General features: G+C 31.0%; 1 protein-coding gene across 2 annotated transcripts in view; it reads right to left on the bottom strand.

The window, feature by feature from the left end:
• The window catches only part of LOC145335437 (uncharacterized), a 74563-nt gene extending 57624 nt beyond the window's left edge, over positions 1–16939 (bottom strand). Inside the window, exons 1-2 of one of the 2 annotated variants that reach the window (XM_080181182.1) lie at positions 16637–16939; positions 16349–16404 (exon numbers count right to left, since the gene is read on the bottom strand). The gene's annotated coding sequence lies outside the window, so the exon portion shown is untranslated. The remainder of the gene's footprint in view (positions 1–16348; positions 16405–16636) is intronic. The other variant, XM_080181183.1, reaches the window with a different exon arrangement.
• Between the last annotated feature and the right edge of the window lie 3806 nt (positions 16940–20745).

Raw genomic sequence — 20745 nt, forward strand, 5'->3', positions numbered from 1 at the left:
TTGACCAATGGTAAAATATATAATGGCCTCTCATTGGTCATTTTTATTGTATGCCGTAATTTATAATTAGGCACTGCAAGCTGCTTCGTTGTAGAGCAGCTAAAATGTTAAAAAAAATGGAAGTAAAAAGGGCAGTAAAGTTTGGTGGTTTTTAGATTTGTTGATAATTTTTTTAGGGAGAGAAGGGGGAATACAATTTATTTTAAACAATTTTAGAGAAGTATCACACAGAAAATTAGAGCTGAATAAAATGACTACCCTCCCCCCTCTCCCCCCATTCATTCTTGTACACAATCCCTTCCCCTCGTACTGGATGAACGAACTGGAAAATAAATGATGTCTTTGTCAGGAAATTATTTTTAATCGGAATAAAAAAAAAATACAGATTAATAAAATAAGTAGACAAGACAATAACAGTTGTAATAACTTACAGAATGAATTGTTAATAAATCAATAATTACGTCTCATTGATTTAGATTTTGAAATTTTAAGACAGCTTATTTAGTGGTCAGTTTTTAAAAGTATAAAGCGGACTGAAAAAGGATGGGTGGAAGGAATTAAATTTAAAGTAGCTTTATAAGGCATTTTTAGATTTAGATACAACCATAGATATTTTTTATGTGTACCAGTACACAATATACATGGTTGAGATGGGCAGTATGTTTAGAAGTAAACCATTTGAAACTGTTATGGTCTGGCATAGTGCCATATTCTAGTATTTTCCAGGGATATAAAGGGATAAGACAATAGTCGATAAATTGATAAACATCCTCAATGATGATACACAGAATAACCCTTTCTGTTAAATACAAATATTGGTTGAAATGTTTGGACACTCAATTGAATGAACCAACCAATCAAAATTCAATAAAAGTCTCCAAGGTTATTGAGTTAAGTAATACGAAAACAATGAAGTAAAACTTTGGGGTCTAGGGGAAAATATTTATACTTAGCTGGATCTTTAAATCATTTTAGTGGTGAGCCAGATCGGGGTGCGCCGAATTTCAGCCAATCACAGCGCGGCATTTAATAAAATGCTGTGCTCTCATTTGTGGAAAGTTGGCTCACCCCGATCTGGCTCACCACTAAAATGATTTAAAGATCCAGCTCTTGATTGTCATATCCCTTAATCCTTGATTATTTTGTATAACTTTTCTCAGTGATAAGGGGTTTTGTATCTTTATTTATTATTTTAAATGTATGTATAATATCACAGAAATTAGTCGGCATGATTTGTGAACAAAAATATCTTTAAGATGTTAATATTTACGTAGATGGAATTTTAAAAGTCATTTTTTATTAAATATTGTAATTATAAAATCATTTTTTGCAAAATGACTAAATTGCAATAAAACTGTCAATGACACAAAATTACAGCCTCAAAGCACATAATAATCAGAAAGTAACAGGATTTCTGTCTGTCTGTCTGTCTATGTGTCTTTGAATCTGTGTTTTTGTACCTAAGTTCTGAGCCGACATGGTTCTACTCTACAATGAAGCTTTTGCTTAGTTTCAATAAAGGTTTATAAATTATTTTTGGAAAGGAAAAAAATACCCTACTATGGTAAGCTTATTTACATTTCATTTTACTGCAGAGTTTTACTTTAAGATTTTATTGACTCTGTAAAGTACTATACACTATAAAGATTGCCAGATATGACCTTTTCTTTACTGTTAAAAGTACTACGATGTGTTTTTAAAAGCGATGCTTTTCTATAATAAGGTTCGGTCCGTTTGCCCTTCACAGACAATTAGCTATTTTTGTTAATTTAAACTTGTTAGAATTGACCTATCAATCAGAAAATTTGCATGATTATTCCTATAACAATTATGTATGATTTATAAAGACTACCAATATCATTTTCATCTGATTTTTGGAAAACTGATTCCTTTTACAACAAGGTACAATGATATAAGCAAAAGTACCCTGTATTCTCTTCACAATTTTAGCAAATATCATTAAGAATTGTAAAATTTTTAGCGGTTACGGAGATCCTTTGCTACACATACTTAAAATAAGCATCATGTTACTTTCATAAAAAAGAAATAAAATTGCCATCTTTAAAAGTAAGGTTAAAAAAAGAACATGAAAAATAACATGAACTACTACAAGCAATCCATCAACCAGTTAAGTATAAATGTTTCATTTTGTTCACCAAAAAAATATTTGCCTCTAAATCTGTTATTTAATGAACAGCTCTCTAGTATATGTAGATGTATATACAGACAACTTCCTTCCTCCTTTTCCAAGGACCTTTTTCGCCTACTTTCAAATTGTTTTCTGCTACTTAGATGTGCTAAATGTTAAATTCATTAGTCAATAAAGTTTTCTTCTACCTTTACGTTAAAAATCTAAAAACATCTGTCATTAAGGTCACTATTTTTTTGGCAACATTTAAAAAAACACCCAAAAATATTGCAAAAAATCTTCCAACTTTCACGTAGTACTAAAAATACATTTCTGAGCTTTTAAAATATAATTCACCTAAACGTATGGACACTTCAACTTACTTATTATATTATTACTTTTAGTTAAAAACAACCTTATATTATTTCCACAAATACAGACATAAATACTTTTTAAAAGAATAAAAAAAAGTATTTTTGTAACATTTTATGTTTCTGACAAAGTTTAAATGTGTCAAACAAGAGTGTATTAACGGCTGCAATGTCTGGTGCGTGACATAAAAATTTGAATGGAGTAAATACCTTAGAACCATACACAGCTAGGAATTTCACAAGAAAAGTCGTGCAATTAAAGGGTTGATAATTTCTAGGGTATAATATGATCCAATAACTATAATAATTTGAGTTTTCAAACGATTTTTTTTTTTAATTTCTTTCAAATAGTTATAAACCATCCCAGGACCCAGAAGTTACATTGTAAATGAGAACCATATCGGTTCATCAGAAGTTACAACGATCCTTTGGTACAGTCTGACGGACTGACACAGATGATGTTTCTTTAATTTTTAGACAAAATAATATTACAAATTGTAAAAATGTTTATACAAATTATTTTTTATAAAAATTGGGCGTGTTTCATTTACTAGTTACCATGTAAATACAGAACCACACTTTACCATACTTTCTACTTTCTACAAAAGTTTGCCATTACAACAAGGGTGTCCAAAGAAAACCGTATGAAATTATATTAAAACCTAGGGTAATTAACCCGGAGAGAGAGGGGACAATGAGTTGTTTATTACACTATTCCCCAAAGTTGTATAATAACGTTTTCTTATTTGTTGGTTTAATAACTTTGTGGACTTTAGTGAATTTTGATTGGTTTGTTCATTTGGTTGAGTGTTCAAACTTCCAACCACTAATCTTAATCTTCAGTAGGGGTAATTTTGTTTATAATCATTGGGGATGTACATCGATTTATCGGTCATTGTATCATCCCTTTATATCCCTGTAATTAACCTAACTATGAACTAATATCTTTTAAGTTCCTAATTTATTGACTGAAACTAAATTTCCATAAAAAAGTGTTGTCCTTCAATGAAGGATTAATGAAAACTTGCCAATGTGACATTCAAAAAAACTGTTTAGCTTCCAAAAATTCTGTTTACAAAAAAATAATTAGAAACTAGGTATACAAAAATCAATGTTTTCGACTTCGTAATAAACAGCATTATATTTATTTCGATTAGCAGAAGGGTTTATAAATTTTTTGTTTTATTGTATGTATTTTTAAATAAAAAGGGAAAGCTTATTTTACTTCAAAACAATGATCTTTATTTTCAAAGTAAATATTAGGAGTCTAATTCATATTTTGCCTAATAAAAAAAACGTATTTACTATGTAGAAATGAAAAGTACAAAGAGCGTCATTTTTTCGCAATATTCCGTAAATTTAGGTGCAAGGTTCCAGTCAAACGCGCTTATTAGGTCAAACTGTTCTTTATTTTGAACGCATATTATATTTTAACGCATAATTAAGAACAGTTTGACCTAATACGCGCATTTGACTGGAAGCTTGCACTCAATTTTAGGAACTTCTTTAGGAACGATATCTTTTGGGATGGTGGAGGTAACTGATCTCAAAATAGTTATAAACCTTCCCTGGACCTATGGAAAGCTTCACTACTTAGGATAACCATAGCCGCCCAGTGGTTAGCGAGATCTTAAGCTACAGACATTACTTTTATTAATACTTATATTGGATAAATGAGAGAGAAAGAGATGAATTGAGAGATAAAAAGAAAGAAATTAAACTGGGAGAAAATTAGATTTCTTACTGGTAATTCATTCTAATACTTACCAACGTAAGCAGAGGGTAACTATAAAAATTTTCCCTAATTAAATTTTGTCTTTTAGTAACCTTCATTATTTTTTAGAACATTTTTCTAATAGCTAGTTTGATAACTGAACCTTTAACAGCTAAACCTTTGTTTTGAAGTTCTTAGAGTGCAAGATCAATAGATGCCAAGGCATTCTTATTGTTCTAAGAGTAGATGTCATGTAACTGACATCACAGTATTCATTAGTACCAAAAAGTCTTTAAATTTTACTGATTTTAATGAAATGTTACTACAGTTGGTTAAAATCAATTGGCTAACTACTTCCCTACTCCATTTATTTATGAAATTAAATCTTTTACACATCCTCCCTACATTAGATAAAATCACTAAAGAGAGAAGGGGTTAAATAACTGTATGAACCTATCCTAAGAACCGTTTGCCGACTCTCAATTGGATCTTTGAAAATCAATTAGTAGTGTCGGGAATATTAACACAGTCAAGTAGCAGAAAACAATTTGCAAGCAGACGAAAAAGGTCCTTGGAAAATAGATCTGTTCTCCCTACAATCCCTCCCTCTCAATAAAAGCCTACTAAATACGCCCCTGGTGATTAATGTTTTGTAGATACTGTCTTTTCCCTTTCTCCTATAATTCAAGTTCTCAATCTTACAATTATCTAACATGTTTTTGCATTTAAACAAAAATTAGATAGCTTAGTTGTAAAAATAAAGGATGATATAGCGTAATCGGATCTACAGCCCTTTTTCCTCACACAATAGAAATAGAAGAATAGAAGCATATTCTGAACCCTTTTTTCGACAAATCTAAGAAGGAACATTTCTAACAGACAAAAGTATTGTTTACTTTCGACTCAAGCTGATGTGGATTCTTAAGAAATTATAGACTCGATAGTGAGGCAAAATTATTTTTGTGAAAAATCATCCAAAAGCACATTAAAAATCTACAAAAATTAAACAAAATCATATGTTAATAACCCTTTTAAGATTTTATTTAATTTTTGTAAATTTTTTTATTCGATTTTGGAGGATTTTTCACAAAAAGAATTTTGCCTCACCAGCGAGTAGCCAGCCTAACTTTTTTTAAAGAATCCACCTCGTTACTAAGCTTTCAAATTTAAACGAAATTTTTGGGCAATTAATTCTGATTCCGCAAAGCTTTCTACTAAGAAAATATACTGTTTACAGCTGACTTTTTATCTATGTATGAAATGAAAAAAAAACATGCATTCGTAACGAGATGTGTACAAAATTTCAACCAATGAAATTAAATGTATGTACCGATGCGATTCTTCTATTGGCTCAATCAGACATTCCCTCTCTTTCTTAGTACCTTTATTCCTCACACAATGTTTAACCAATTTAAGAAAGAATTTCAATTGTTTGTGTGAAATCTTAATTTATTGCCTAAGGACCTATTTATAGGCCTGATTACAACTAACCGAAATTCACTAAACCCATCAAATGGCTGTTTGGCAAAATAAAAGAAGCAGCTTATAGTACCTAATAAAAAATGACATCATACAATATAAATGACCAATGATAGGCAAGGTATACATTTGTAATTGACCAATGGTAAAAATGTTGTATACTGGCCTATCAATGGCCATTTGTTTTATAAGACGTCATTTTTAATTAGGCACTATAAGTAACTTCAAAAATAAATCTCTTGTTTTTTATCTTCTTGATGCCACGTACAATATGTTCTATATTATATATACTGTTTTGTTTTTACACCTAATCAGTAAAAGGCTCCAGTCAAAATACGTAAGAAGGAATTATTTCGGTAGATTACAAATACCAGAGAGATGGAACAATGAGCTGTCTAGTCGCAAAAGTATTATAATAACGTTTTTTTATTCGTTGGCTTAACAACTTTGGCAACTTCAGTGAATTTTGATTGGTTAATTCATTAAGTTGATTTTTCAAACGTTTCAACCACTAATTTGAATCTACAGAAGAGGTGTATCATCATTGGTGGAGTACATCAATTTATCGGTCATTGTCTTATCCCTGACAAATACCCAATTTAGATGATGTTTGTACGTTATTTTGTACGTTTTATGAAGTAGAAAAGCAAAGAACCACTTAAATACTACTTAAAAAAGTTTATGTAATATTTGGTTCTAAAATTTTTTTAGCTATGTACTGTTCATATAAGATAAAAACATTTCATTTAGTTTCATAGTCAGAAAAGTAGGAACCATATAGATATTTGTTTATAGTTAGGTTAATTACAGGGATCTAAATGGATAAGACAATAGCCGTTAAATTCATGTACTGTACATCCCCAATGATTATACACAAAATGACCCCTTCCGTAAATTACAATTAGTGGTTGAAACGTTTGGACACTAAACTTAATGAACAAGCCAAATAATCTAAATTTAAATTATAGTCCCCAAGGTTGAAAAGCCAACAAATAAAAATCTGTTATTGTAAAACTTTTGGGACTAGTGTGATAGACAGACAAATGTCCCTTTCCTCACTGTCATTTTAACTATGAAGTAGCTACATTTCCAAACGTAAACTTGTGCTGATACCTAGAGATAAAGGGGGCTGTTTATCACACTAGTCCCCAAAGTTTTATAATAACGTTTTCTTATTCATAGGCTTAACAACTTTGGGGACTTTAGTGAGTTTTGATTGGTTGATTTATCAACTTGAGTGTTCAATCGCACCAACCACTAATTTTACGTCACAGAGGGGATAATTTTGTGTATCTTCATTGGGGATGTACATCAATTAATCCGCCATTATCTTATCCCTTAAGATCCCTGGTTAAAACCTATGTGCATTATTGTTTAAAACAATACAAGATAGAAAGTAGAAATTGCATCATCAATGGCCACAGCAAAGCTATATTTAATCAAACTATTCATTTGTTTTCTTTCTTTAAATTACTCTCTTTCCTCTCTTTATCTATCTATCTAAAATATATCAATTTATATATTTGTCTATCTCTGATAATTTGACTTTTTTTGTCCAGAATATTATGATATCCATCTATGAATTCCTATAGTTTTTAAACTTTTGGTTATTAAATTTACCATGAACATAATTTTAATTCAATTATTGTTGCCTTAACTATTTTTAGCCTTATTTTACTACATTTTCTATTTTGGTTATTTTTTTAGTATTTTGCGCCTTATTTGTTTAAAATCTACCAAACGTGATCAGAAATTATTTTTTAAATAGTTAGCCAAAATGACACAATTCTAATTTCATGGCCCTTTTATGAATCTTACCTATGGGCATATGTAATGAATCTACCCCCTAAATAAAGCTGTATTTGTATATTTGGTGCCAGAAGTATAATGATTTTGGCAGGGGGTATTTTCTCTTTCTTTCTAAATATTCTAAACAATTGGCACAAACAATGCATAACAGAGCTGTGCGCCTTTCTAGAAGCGTAGTGTTTCTATATATAATCTATGTCTTTTTTTACGTCCAATTTGAAATGGCCTAAAAGCAACCAATCCTTTTATTAAACGACCTTTAAGTCTAGGTCAGCGGAAAGTGTCAGGTGTGACGTTATAAAAATACGTCTTTTTCTTTTTTAGGGGTTTCCTTTCTTACTTCTCCTCTAATCCTTCCTTTTTAGACGTATTTTTATGACGTCACACACTACACTTTCAGCTGTCCCTTTAAGTCCAACGAGAATTATTTAGAAAACTTTTTAAGGTCGATAAAGAAGCTGCTATCACAGTAAAGGAAAGCCATATCGATTCTTTGGTTATCGAGATATGGAATTTGTTATCCTTGTTTGATATGGTTTATAATCAAAACATTGATACAAGTAAATATTTAATAAATGAGTGATTTTTTATTCAGAAAATGATTAAAGTTTATTAAATTAAGATAAAAATGGTAAGAAGATTTTGGTTACAAAGAAATAGAATTCGTGGAATAAATAATTTAACTTTAGACAGCTTGACTTTAGTGTAGTGTTTAATATTTATTTTAAATACATTTCTTTTTAGTTAAGTAACTGTTATCTAGAGCGAGTTTGTTCATAACGGATAAATCGTAAAATAATGTATGTTAAAATGGTCCTTCTTATTCCAAACTATTTATAATCTAATAATACAAATACTTGTATAATTTAAATAATAAAATGGCAGTCAAACTAAATCTTGACTGATTTTAAAACAAAACTAATAACCCTAAATCAAATAATAGAAAAAAGGTTTAAATACATTAAAACAAACTAAAGAAACGCTTTTTGTAGAAAGCTACAAAGTTGTTCCCTCCTATTAGCAAAATTTTTTTAAAAATCCTTATAAAGTCAAGGAACTAAAAAGATAAGACAATGGCCGATAAATTGATGTACTTCCCGAATAATGACACATAAAATTACCCCTTCTGTAGATTAAAATTAGTTGTTGGAAGGTTTGAACACTGAACTTAATAAATCAACAAATCAAAATTCACTGAAGTCCCAACAGTTGTTAAGCCCACTAATACGAAAACTTCCTTTATAAAACTTTGAGGACTAGTGCAATAAACATGCTCTAATCCCTCTTCTCTGCAGTATTGTACAAATATTTGAGTCTTAAGGAAAAAGGATAAGAGGATGAATACTCACCCCTTTTTCATGGTAAAATACTACTTCCCCATCCCTAAATTTAGAAGCAGACGAAAATCAAAAGCCGCCCAGGGCTTTTTGTAAGTCAATCATAAATAATAATGTGAATAAAAAGAAAAGCGATATTTAGCAAACAGCCGTGGGCGGTCAGAATCAGCTGAATGTTCATTATGAAAAAAATTTCCCCCTTTTTAGAAATGGAAGGATTCATCTTTCATGAACAAATTTTTTTAAATAAAAATAAAATTCTATGTAATTTTTAATTAAAACATTAAAACGAAAATATCTAATCTAATATTCTTGCCCTAAATATGGAAATAGTAAAAAGTAAAAAAATATTTTTTTTAATAATTTTTAATCCTCCCATTTGAAAAGTAGTGGAATAGCAATAAATTTTAGCGCGACAACAGCGCTGAGTAGGCCTCTAGGCCCACTGCCTATTTTCGTCTTCTAGTTGCTTCGATTCCTCTCTTTTATTTTTTTCTCTATGATTTGAGTTATGTTGTATGTGTACCATAACAAAAGTTGTTAAGCCAACGAATACGAAAACTTTAGGGACTAGTGAAATAATCAGCTCATTGTCCCCCCCCCCTCTCTCTCTCTCTCTAATTAGTCCATATAAAATTTGTTAAAATGCTGAAACACCGATAACAATGCAGTATTTTATTTGACACAGCTATTCGGCAGGCTGAGGCCTTGAAACAATTTATTATTTATTAATACTCATACATTCATTAAATACGGTGCTTTTCCGTAATTTGTGAATGTACGTAGGAAAAAATAACGTTAGTGCGTCAGGAACAGTAATATGTCTTGTGCTTTTTATTAATAACAGAATAAGAATCGTTTCATTGTTTTTAAATCTAGCTAATTGTTTAAACAAATTCGGACAATGTTTTTAGTAAAAAATCAAAACTAAATATTCAAACTTTTATTTTTTTAATTCTGACTTTAAAGAAAATCAGATGGGATTAATTTTCATTCTAAGGATTGTCCATTTACACACCTCATTTTTGTCATTCTGTTATTTTTTGAATTCCAATTGTAAATACTGAAATAAAGATTGTCATGCACTCGATTCATGGTAATTTGACAACAAAAAGGCTTGGAATCATTCTTGGAAAAATTACTATACTGAATTCGATATATATATTTTTTTTTAATAATTGTTTTCAATTGAAAGATTTTTTTAGAAATATAAAATTAAGATATAGAGAAATTTAAAATACAGAGACTTCAATTTTGTTTCTGTTAAATTCAAATATGATATTTTTGTAATTTATAGTATTAAAAATTCGGTTGTTTTTAAAGAAGTGCCTGGACGAGAACAGAACCCACCATCCCCTACTTATTTTGAAATAATATTTCCTTTGTTTGGTCAGGTTAAGATACATATAAGGTAATATGAGGACTTTTAAGGGTTAGGGCCCATCTCAATTAATAGTAAGGTGCTCGATAGGCACTTTAATGGGAAGAACTATTAATAGTTATTTCTCGCATCGTATTATAAACGGCTTTCCGCGGATATAGAATGTACAATTATAAGATTAAAACCAGTTTTCTTAGCCCCGAGGTGCCGAAGGCACGGGCTAAAAACTGGTTTTAATCTTATGATTGTACATTTTTATATCCGTAGAAAGCGGTTTATAATACGATGCTAGACATAGTGTTTTCGTATGGATAAGAACCGGTTCCTATCCACCGGATTCGAATGAATACGAGAAAAATCATGAACATAACTAGAGATCTGGGGTGAATTCCTAAAAAAAACTTTTGCCTCACTAAAATCAGTTTGCCTGACTAAAATTTTTGTGAGGCAAAATTATACCCTCTAAATTTTTAGTGAGCCTCACTGATTTTAGTGAGCCTCTAAAAAGTAGCTGCGTTACCAAATGTCTAAGTTTTTATGTTGCGACATATTGAAAGTATAAACAATGACATGTAATTGTACAAAATTATAAATAACTGATATTTGTTTTCAATTAATATCGGAAACTTACATATTGCGACCACTAGGGTCTGATACTTAAAACATTCTCAATATTTTTACGCTTTGTAGTACCTAAGCTACTCTATAATTCATTTATACTATATGCCCTACCGTCTTCTTTCAATCCGTAAATCAATAGGAGAAATGTGATTTTCTCGGCTGTTATTTAATATAGACTTCTGAAATTTTTTGTGAAGATTCCTTTCACCGTTATGTGTTTTGTAGCATAACCGACAAGTAAATTAATTACTACATGATCATTAATTTAGAACAAAATTTAAGCCGTCTAACTTAAATAGAAGCCACTACCTTTTTTTGCACACTCGCTTGGTTTTAACAGTGTGGTGCGCTTTGCAATATTTTTGCAATGTAGCAAAATCAAATATTGTATTGTATTGCAAACAATCACCCAAAATGAATCAAACATAAAGACAGACAGATCGAATTATAAAGTAGCTTCGTTTTTAACAGGTAAAATAATGTAAGAATATTTAAGTATTGGTCCTAAAATAGAATAGCTTAATATCGAATATCAATTAAATACAATATTGCATTATATACAGATTATATACAACAAAAAAGGTTAATAATCATATGTGTTAGAAAAAGTATAAAAAAAACTCTTTAACGAGCAGGCCTTTGTCTTAAAATATTATTTAATTTTCAATTGTCCTAACCCTGTATTCTTAGTTGATGAGAATGTTCAATATTATTGTATCATATCATACTACGTGACCAAATTTTCATATTTTATTTTGGTTGTCATAGAAAAAAAAACAAAGTATATGGATTTTTGTCAAGGATTTATAAATGGTAAATTGGAGAAGCAGCTTATAGTGCCTATAGGCCAGTGTATATTGTTATTGACCAATGGTAAATTATCTACTGGCCTATCATTGGTCATTTGTATATTGTATGTCTCACTGATATGTTATCGAAATTGCGTCATTCATGACTTTTGTCTCATGTTGATATAATAACAGCAACAAAAAAAATTTAAATGGATGAAAACATCCCGGTATTGTCAGAAGGGACAATGCGCAGTTTATTACACTAGTCCCCAAAGTTTTCTTTAATAACGCTTTCATATCCGTTGGTTTAACTACTTTGGGGTTTTCATTAGTTGGTTTATTGAATTAAGTGTTCAAACGTTCCAACCACTAATTTTGTGTATCATCATTGGGGATGTACACGAATTTATTGGTCATTTCCCTTATCCCTTTATATCCATGAGTGTTGTACAAATATGTAAGTCATGCTGTATGTTTACCATAAGAAAATCACGTAAACGCAATCTATTTTTCTGAAATTGGATTCTTGTCAAAGTATTGTCAAATCAGCAGTGGTCACGGCTTTTCAGGGATAAGGCATCTTCCCTATTGCACCAGGAATCATTTTACATAAAATTAAATGCTTTTATGTCAACAATAGGAATGATTTTCACAATGACATAACCCTAACAAGACTCTATAATGGCTTGGAGTTCTTTGAAATTTTAAAGACAAAGATATTATGTAGTATGTTTTCAGGAAAATGTTTCTTTACAATGCTGAGCTGGATCTTTAAATCATTTTAGCGGTGAGTCAGATCGGGGTACGCCAACTTTCCACCAATGAGAGCACAGCATTTTAAAATGATTTAAAGATCCAGCTCTGGGCTCTTTATGCCCTTACTTAACCTAACCTAAACTATGATACGCAAGAAAGAGGCTAAAAATACGTGTTTGTTTGGACAAAATTATCTAAAATCTGTATATATCCCTTATATCTTCATGATATATTTTGATATATGAGAGAACAAAAATAATATTAAGGATATAAATGTGATTGATGTATGTATGTATTATTTATAAGCTACAATTATCAAATCAAAGAATAGTTATTTCTCGCATCGTATTATAAACGGCTTTCCGCGGATATAGAATGTACAATTATAAGATTAAATTTTTTTAGCCCCGAGGTGCCGAAGGCACCGGCTAAAAAACTGGTTTTAATCTTATGATTGTACATTTTTATATTCGTAGAAACCTGGATATAATTCGGTGCTAGACATAGTTTTTTCGTATGGATGAGAACCGGTTCCTATCCACCGGATTTGAATGAATACGAAAATATTATATATTTCCTTATATTGAGACCAATATTTGCTTAAATTTAAACGCTGTAAGCTCCCGATGTATTTTATTTTTGTTATATAAAAGTAACTGGATGTTTGTCGGTTTGTGTGTATAGAGAATGATCTCGCTAGCCGCTGAACATAGCCGCATAGTTCTTCTTTACAGGACTATTTTATTTCATATGTTTTGTCTTAGAGGGTACCTCATTCCCTCTCGAGAAATCAACTTAAGAAGAATTCATCCATCAGTCCGATTTCCCTACCCACAATGATTTCGAATGTGCTTTGACTTTAGTGTCAGAACCTAAATTGGGACATAGTGAATTTTATTACCCTAGGTTAGGTAACTTCATTTCAATTTTCAATAAAATCTAAAATGCAGCGGTTTTTGAGAAAATTAGATTTGATAATTTCAAGTTAAATTTAATCCTCTATGAGTTATCACATAATCATGACAAGAAAAGCAAAGAATATTTATTTAAAATTTTGAACAACTTTGCTTTTATAAAGTCTTTCATAAAACATCTCTTTATATGATTTATTTAAGGCTAATTTCCGTGACCTTAGCAAAGCAACTGATAAAAATAGCCATTAATAAACTCCCTTCAGGAGTGGTTTTATGAAAAACTTTATAAAAGCAAAGTTGTTTAAAATTTTAAATAAATAATCTTTGCTTTTCTTGTCATGATTATGCGATAACTCCTGGGGAATGAAAATCTAACTTGAAATTTTCAAATCTAATTTTCTCAAAAACCGCTGCATTTTAGATTTTATTGAAAAGTGAAATAAAGTTACCTAACCTAGGGTAATGAAATGCACTATGTCCCAATTTAGGTTCTGACGCAAAAGTCAAAGCACCTTCGAAATCATTGTGTACCCCTTTCTTAAACATCATTAGTTGTAACCCCTTTAAAGACCCCTGTGCACGCAACTGCCTTGAAGCTATAGGAGCTGCCAAAAAGTTGGCAATAAAATAATTCAATAAAATGCAAAAATAAAATATTTTGAAGAAAATTATATAGTGGGCAATTCTTTAGAGATTCCAAGATAGGACAATAGCCGATAAATTAATGTTCTCAACTTTCGTGTGTCTTCCTTTGATAAATTACAATAATTGGCAAGGAGAAGGGACTGAAGATTTATTCAACTGCCATTGTCCTCATCCTGCATTCCTTGCAAAGCCATATCGCACTCAAATTTTTCAAGCAACAATGTAAAATAATGTTGTTATGGGTAATTTATATTCAAATTTGTGCCCAGTTTTTTCACTATTTTATTTGATTTGTATCTTTACAGAATTTTATAAAGTCTGTTAGTTTTTTATATGTTTTTGGTCATAACTCATAAAATTCTTACCTTTTTCGACCTAAGATAGTGAAACAGTTTCTCTACAAGTCAAAGATATTTAAGGTCGAAAAGGGTCTGCTTTTTAAAGCATTTTTGATAGAGTTATGGCCAAATACATGTAATGTTATGATCGAACATTTAAAAAAAAACTAACAAACTTTATGCTTCAGCTAGAGACGTGTACACGAATTTTTCTTGGGTTCCCCTTTTTAAGTGCATAAAAACAGTATGTATATCCCCACCCCTTTTGTAGTTTCAGAAAATTAACGTTGTGGAGTGTATACACACCCCTACAAAATTTAATCTTAAATTTTTTTTATTATTATTTTCAAACATCGACCATAATAAAGCTTTCCTGAAAAAAGGATGAAAATAAGATTTATGAAATAATATTAATATTGCAATGACAAATGAAAAAAAATTATTATTGAAAATACCAGGGATATGACAATGGCCGATAATTAGATGTACATACCCAATGATAATAGAAAAAATATACCTTCTGTAGATTACAATGGTGGTTTAAAGGTTTGGACACTAAAATTAATGAACCAACAAATGAAAACTCAAAAAAAGTCTCTAAAGTTGTTAAACCAGTGAATAAGAAAACGTTATTATAAAACTTTGGGGACTAGTGTAATAAACAGGACAATGTCCCCTCTCTCCCTGGAAAATACGGTCTGTAAGAAACGTGAAACTATTGAAATATTAATGTCTGAACGCAAGGCTTTCTGCTATATCCAATAGATTTGTTAGTATAGATAGATAATAACAATCATTATGGATATTGTCGGTTCCTTAAGGGGCGGTTCGTCGCATTTTCAAAGTAGCTTTTGATTAGGTTAGGTAAATGTTAATAATTGCACCGCAGGGATAGGCAATTGGCCCCGCAGGGTTAGAGCCCCCCGCAAGGGCTAGTAATAGGAGAAAAGCTTCTGTGAAAATACGACTAAACGCCCCTTAAGAGGCGTTGTCACGAAATGGACTATAACCGAAAATTCTTTTTCATACATTTTTTTCTTGATATTTCAAACTATGTATCTATATTATTATATCTATTATTCTACCTTTCCTTGATATTTCAAAGTTTTATCGGATTGACATTTTATTTTGTGACGTTGATTTCATGTTTGAGAATAACATTTCCAGGGAAGGGGTAAATGGATTATGCAAAAACAAGAACAAATGTGGTCTATAAAATCCTTATTATAAGTAACAGGATTTCTTTCTGTTTGTACTGATTAATATCGCTAAATGCTGAACCGATATGGTTCTCCTTTAAAGGGTAGGTTCTCATAGATCCTGGAAAAGATAAAATGAAGTAGCGGGTTTTATCTTATTTTCACAGTAGCTTTTCTCCTATTTCTAGCCCCTACGGAGAGACTCTGTCTCTTTGAGGGCAATTATGAACATTTACCTAACCTAAAATAACCTATCAAAAGCTACTGTCAAAATACGACGAAACCCTCTACTCGTTCTCTTTCCATGATCCAAATATTCTATTAAATGATTTGCAATAAAAATAACTTTAAAACTCTTTTGATCAAAATTTTTAAAACTTTTTTTGCTATTAAAACTTAATTTTCACATTTATCCTCTTTCAAACAGAATTAGTTTAGGAAAGAAATAAACGTGAGGAGGCTAACACAAATCATTAGTCAACCACTGAATTAGAAAATAACTTTTTTTTTATTGGATTATTGAAAAATCTAAAAAGATAATCGGATATATCAAAGTGACATGACTATTTTAAAACAGCAATAGATTCATCCCTAAGGCCATTTAAACAAATGAATTATGATTTTTCGGAGGTTTTTCATTTGAATTTCAGTAATTGTATTTCGAATTTTTAATTTAACAAATTATTCACTATCAGGGCATCAAAAAATATGAATTATAACATTTTGGTATTTTAATTTAGAAAATTAGTCTTTTAAAATTTTCTGGTATTTTTAATAGCTACCTTAATAAAAATTTTCAATGCAAAAAATATTTATTAATATTTATTTTTTAAATATTAGCATAAATAATAAAAGTACAACATGCCTTGGTAGCAACCTGAAATTTTTCCTTGCTTTCCACAACTATTGAAATCCAGGGATCTTAAAGGATAAGACAATTGCTGAGAAATTTATGTACATCCCCAATAATGATACACAAAATTACCCCTTCTGTAGATTACAATTAGTGGTTAAGCCGTTTGGACACTCAAAAATGAACCAACCATCATAATTTATTAAAAAGTCCCCAAAGTTTGAAAGTCAAAGAAACAAAAAATGTTATTTTAAAACTTTGGAGACTAGTGTAATAAACAGCACATTGTCCCCTCCCTGCCTGATTGAAATCACCGTAGCAGCGCAGCACTAGCCTTTGTGTGTGTGTGTGTCTGTACACCTGCCTTCAAAAATAAGGCCCGAACCTTAGGCTAGGCCTTTAACTCATTTATAATATATTATAACCGGGGGTTTAGTGCCTAATACACGGGGAAGAGGACTTATTTCCTCCCTCTCTCTCTCTCTGTATTAGTGTATGTAAGGACGGGTAACGACTGTGGAAATGAAAATTATATTATTGTCCCAAGTCTAAATTGTACGCTGGAGGCTGGTGGTCCGTTGGTTGGTTGGACAGGACAGGACTGCTCTGGACCGTTCTCACCGCGTATTTCGGCTTTAAATGTTACTCTACGGTTCATGGAAAGTTGGTGTGCTCGTGGTCCAGCAAAAAAAAGACAATTTTATCCATAAGTTAGGTAGCAAATACGTTAAAATACAAACAAAAAATAACCCTTGAATTAAACAAGCAATGTACTTTTCAAACAAAAGAAAAAAGCTAAATTTTACAGATACATATTATACATCTTTAGGTATAGTTAACAATGATGAACTGACTAACAAATGCTGCGCTACTAAAGCAGTGAAAAGACGGTTAATTTTCCTTTCTGAATAACGGTAGGCGCTTTCCCTTATAGTTTATATCGAGCAATGAAAACCCCAAAACCCCTTTCATTTTAAACAAATTAAATATATGGGTTGGGAGTAAAAGTTCTTTCTTATGCCTTATCTATGCGGTTTAAATACTTGTAGATCCTTAATCCTGCGGGGCTACCTAATACCCAATATAACTTAAACTAACCTGATTTAAAGTAATAACAAACAAAAAATTTTGCATATTTTCAATCTATATCTAGATAAGTTGAGAGGGGGGGGGGGTGGTAATTCTTATGCAGACTTATCTTATGAAAATCTTTTTAAAAAATTAAATTTGCTTTCTTGAAAAGATGTATAAAAATTGCTGGTTTATGGGAACTTGAACGGAAAGAATGAAGGGTAGTGGGACTGTATAAGAGAGGGTTGTTTGTCAGGGATACAAGGATAGGACTCTGGATTAATAAAAATCTCCCCGCATAATGCCTGTATAAAAATTTTACATTTGATAGTTATTGGGGAAAGAAAGGGAGGTAGATTAACTTGATCCTCATTGTCATCTTTCTCTATCCCTGGCTGTATGTTGGTACCAAGGCGATTTTATATTCTGATGACCAATACCAAGTTTTTTTTACAATGACTATGGAAGAATAAAATGTATAATAACAAGTATAACAACATCAATAAAAGAGAAGCTCTAAAATAGTTGTTGCAACAAAATTGTTAAGTAATTTGTTGTAAACTGCTTAAAACATTGTACTTTGTTGTCCTAGGAATCAATATTCCCAACATCACATCAATCAGATAATTCTCACATAAAAATTTGTTTAAAGAATCATCATGTTTAAATGGACATACGAACCTTTTGGTAACGTTTATAGATTTGCTACTCTTTTTTAATCATATCTGACTACTACAGGAATCACCATGCAAAGTTTTAAATCGATAAGACAATTATAACGAAATTAACGAAAAAAGCTATACGTTCCAGACGTACGAACGGACCGACCATTTTCATAGAAAAGTGTTGCTTTTAAAAATCTTATAAATTAATCTTATAGTTAATCAAATGCTTTGTCATATTCAAAGATACAATTATCTAATAAAACTTCGATGGCTAGGTCCACATTACAAAAACAAATAAAAGCGAAGCTCTGAAATGGTAGGACAAACGAACATTAACACTTGTCAGAACTATATAATCAAAATATAAATGTATAAAAGTCGAAACAAAATTGTAAATAAATTTGTTGAAAAACTGCTTAAATACCTACAGAATATAAATAACAGGACATACTTAAATTTTTAGGAATTGATTGTAGAGATGCTTCGCTTATAACATTGTACATTGTTGACCTAGGAATCAGTATTCCAAAAATCAGACCAATCGGGTAATTATATTAGAAATAAAATTTGTTCTTTAAAAAGTTAAAATTCAATTTAATGCTTAAGAACATACTTACATTTTTAGGACTTGATTATAGAGATGATTCGCTTATAACGTTGTACATCGTTGTCCTAGAAATCAGTATTCTAAAAATAAAGTCAATCGAATAATTATAATGCGTAAAAATTAGTTGTTAAAAATCAACATGTTTAAATGGATGTACGGACATTCTGGTAACGATTATAGAGTTGCTACGCTATCTAAATCGTACCTAACTACTACAGGAATCACCCTGTAATATAGGTAGGGAAATTCTAGCATGCCTAAATTAAAGAAAAAGCTATTCGTAATGAACGTACGGGTCGACCCTAATAATAGAAACGCTTTGCTTTTGAAAAGCCACCCGGCCTACCTACCCATTTCAAATTTATGTTTTTGAAAATAAGGATTCTATGCTCAACAGGCCATTTAAGGGAAAACCCCAATATTTCTAATAAAAGATTGGTAGATGCCTACTAAAATGCGTATAAAATATATGATATGATGAAATGGGTACATAATACATTTACATTAAGCAATAATAATCACAAATATACATAAATCATAAAAGTCTATTAGTCATGGCTGCCATTTTTAAAAATTGTAATTTTAAGATGATATTAAAACACTTATCTATAATACAAAGTAGCTTGATGTCTGTCCGTCCGTCTGTCCCTTAAGATCTCGGTAACCACTGAACCGATCGGATTCTACTCTTCAGGGTATATACCTATTGGTCCTGTGGTGGTTTTAAGCTATTTTCTTGGGGGGTGGGACACCCACGACCCCCCCCCCCAAAAAAAAAAATGAAATTCCCGACATTTATGCTTATGACGTAGATACAGTAAAACAGCTTTCCGCGTATATACAAATGTACAATTATAAGATTAAAACCAGTTATTTAGTCCCTAGATGCCGAAGGTACGGGCTAAAAAAACTGGTTTTAATCTGATAATTGTACATTTTTATATTCGTAGAAAACTGGATATAATACGACGCTGGACATAATTTTTCAGTATGACTGAGAACCGGTTAATATTAATCGGTTTCGAAGCGATATGGGAAAATAAATACATATGACGCCTTTATTTCTTTAAGATTTATGTGGTAGCCCTGACCTAAGCTAGTAAGAATTTATATTATAGGCTTGCGTACAATAAAACAAGCATTAAAAACTATAGATAGCCTAATAATGAGTATGAAAACATTCTAAGTATCATAATGAGATCAGATTACAAATCCAGCCATATGTACAGTGGAAAAATGCATTTTTGAATTAACCTTGGTTTATTGCGTAAAAATGATATCTGGGAAAATAGTGACTTAAAGTGTAGCTTATGCTTTATTTTACCAAAAAAATATAATTTCTCCATAACACACTTTCTATTTAATATATGTTATTACAATAACATAAAAAGTCTCTGCTATCCATTAAAAGAACTCTCTCTAACTAACTTTACATAAAAGTAACATGATGTCTACCAGTGTGTTTGAAAAGAAAAATAACACTAAAGTGAAGTTTCTTATAGGTCCAGGATTTAAGGTGGAGGGTCTATATCCCTCCCCCCCCCCCTCATTCAATCAAGTGCCCCTGTCTCTAGGGGGGAATAGCCGTTGGTACGGTTTAATCGAAAATATCTCAAATTTCGATTTTCAGGAAAGATTTATATTGGTATTGGGACGGTTTTTAGCTATTTTCCCTGAATTCTATACTATGAATGTAACTGAATATGCAAAACTACGCTTAGGGATCTAAAAGTATAAGACAATGGCCATTAAGTTGGTGTACATCCACAATAATGGTACACAAAATTACCCCTTCGATAGCGTAAAATGAGTGGTTGGAATGATAGAAAACTCAACGTAATGTACCAACCAATAAAAATTCACTGAAGTCCCAAATGTATAAAGCCAACGAATAAGAAAGCGTTATCAAAAAAACTTTGGGGATTAGTGTAATAAACGGACCATTGTCCCCTCTCTCTGAAATAAATACGCGAATGTCATAATAATAAGCGGCAATAAATGGACACCTTTTCCATTAGCTCATCATTTCTCAATTCCTTTGGCTGACAGGATCAAATCAATATATT

The sequence above is a fragment of the Acartia tonsa genome, chromosome 13 (genome assembly GCF_053477335.1).
Source record: "Acartia tonsa isolate MP-2025a chromosome 13, ASM5347733v1, whole genome shotgun sequence".
Lineage (NCBI taxonomy): Eukaryota > Metazoa > Arthropoda > Copepoda > Calanoida > Acartiidae > Acartia > Acartia tonsa.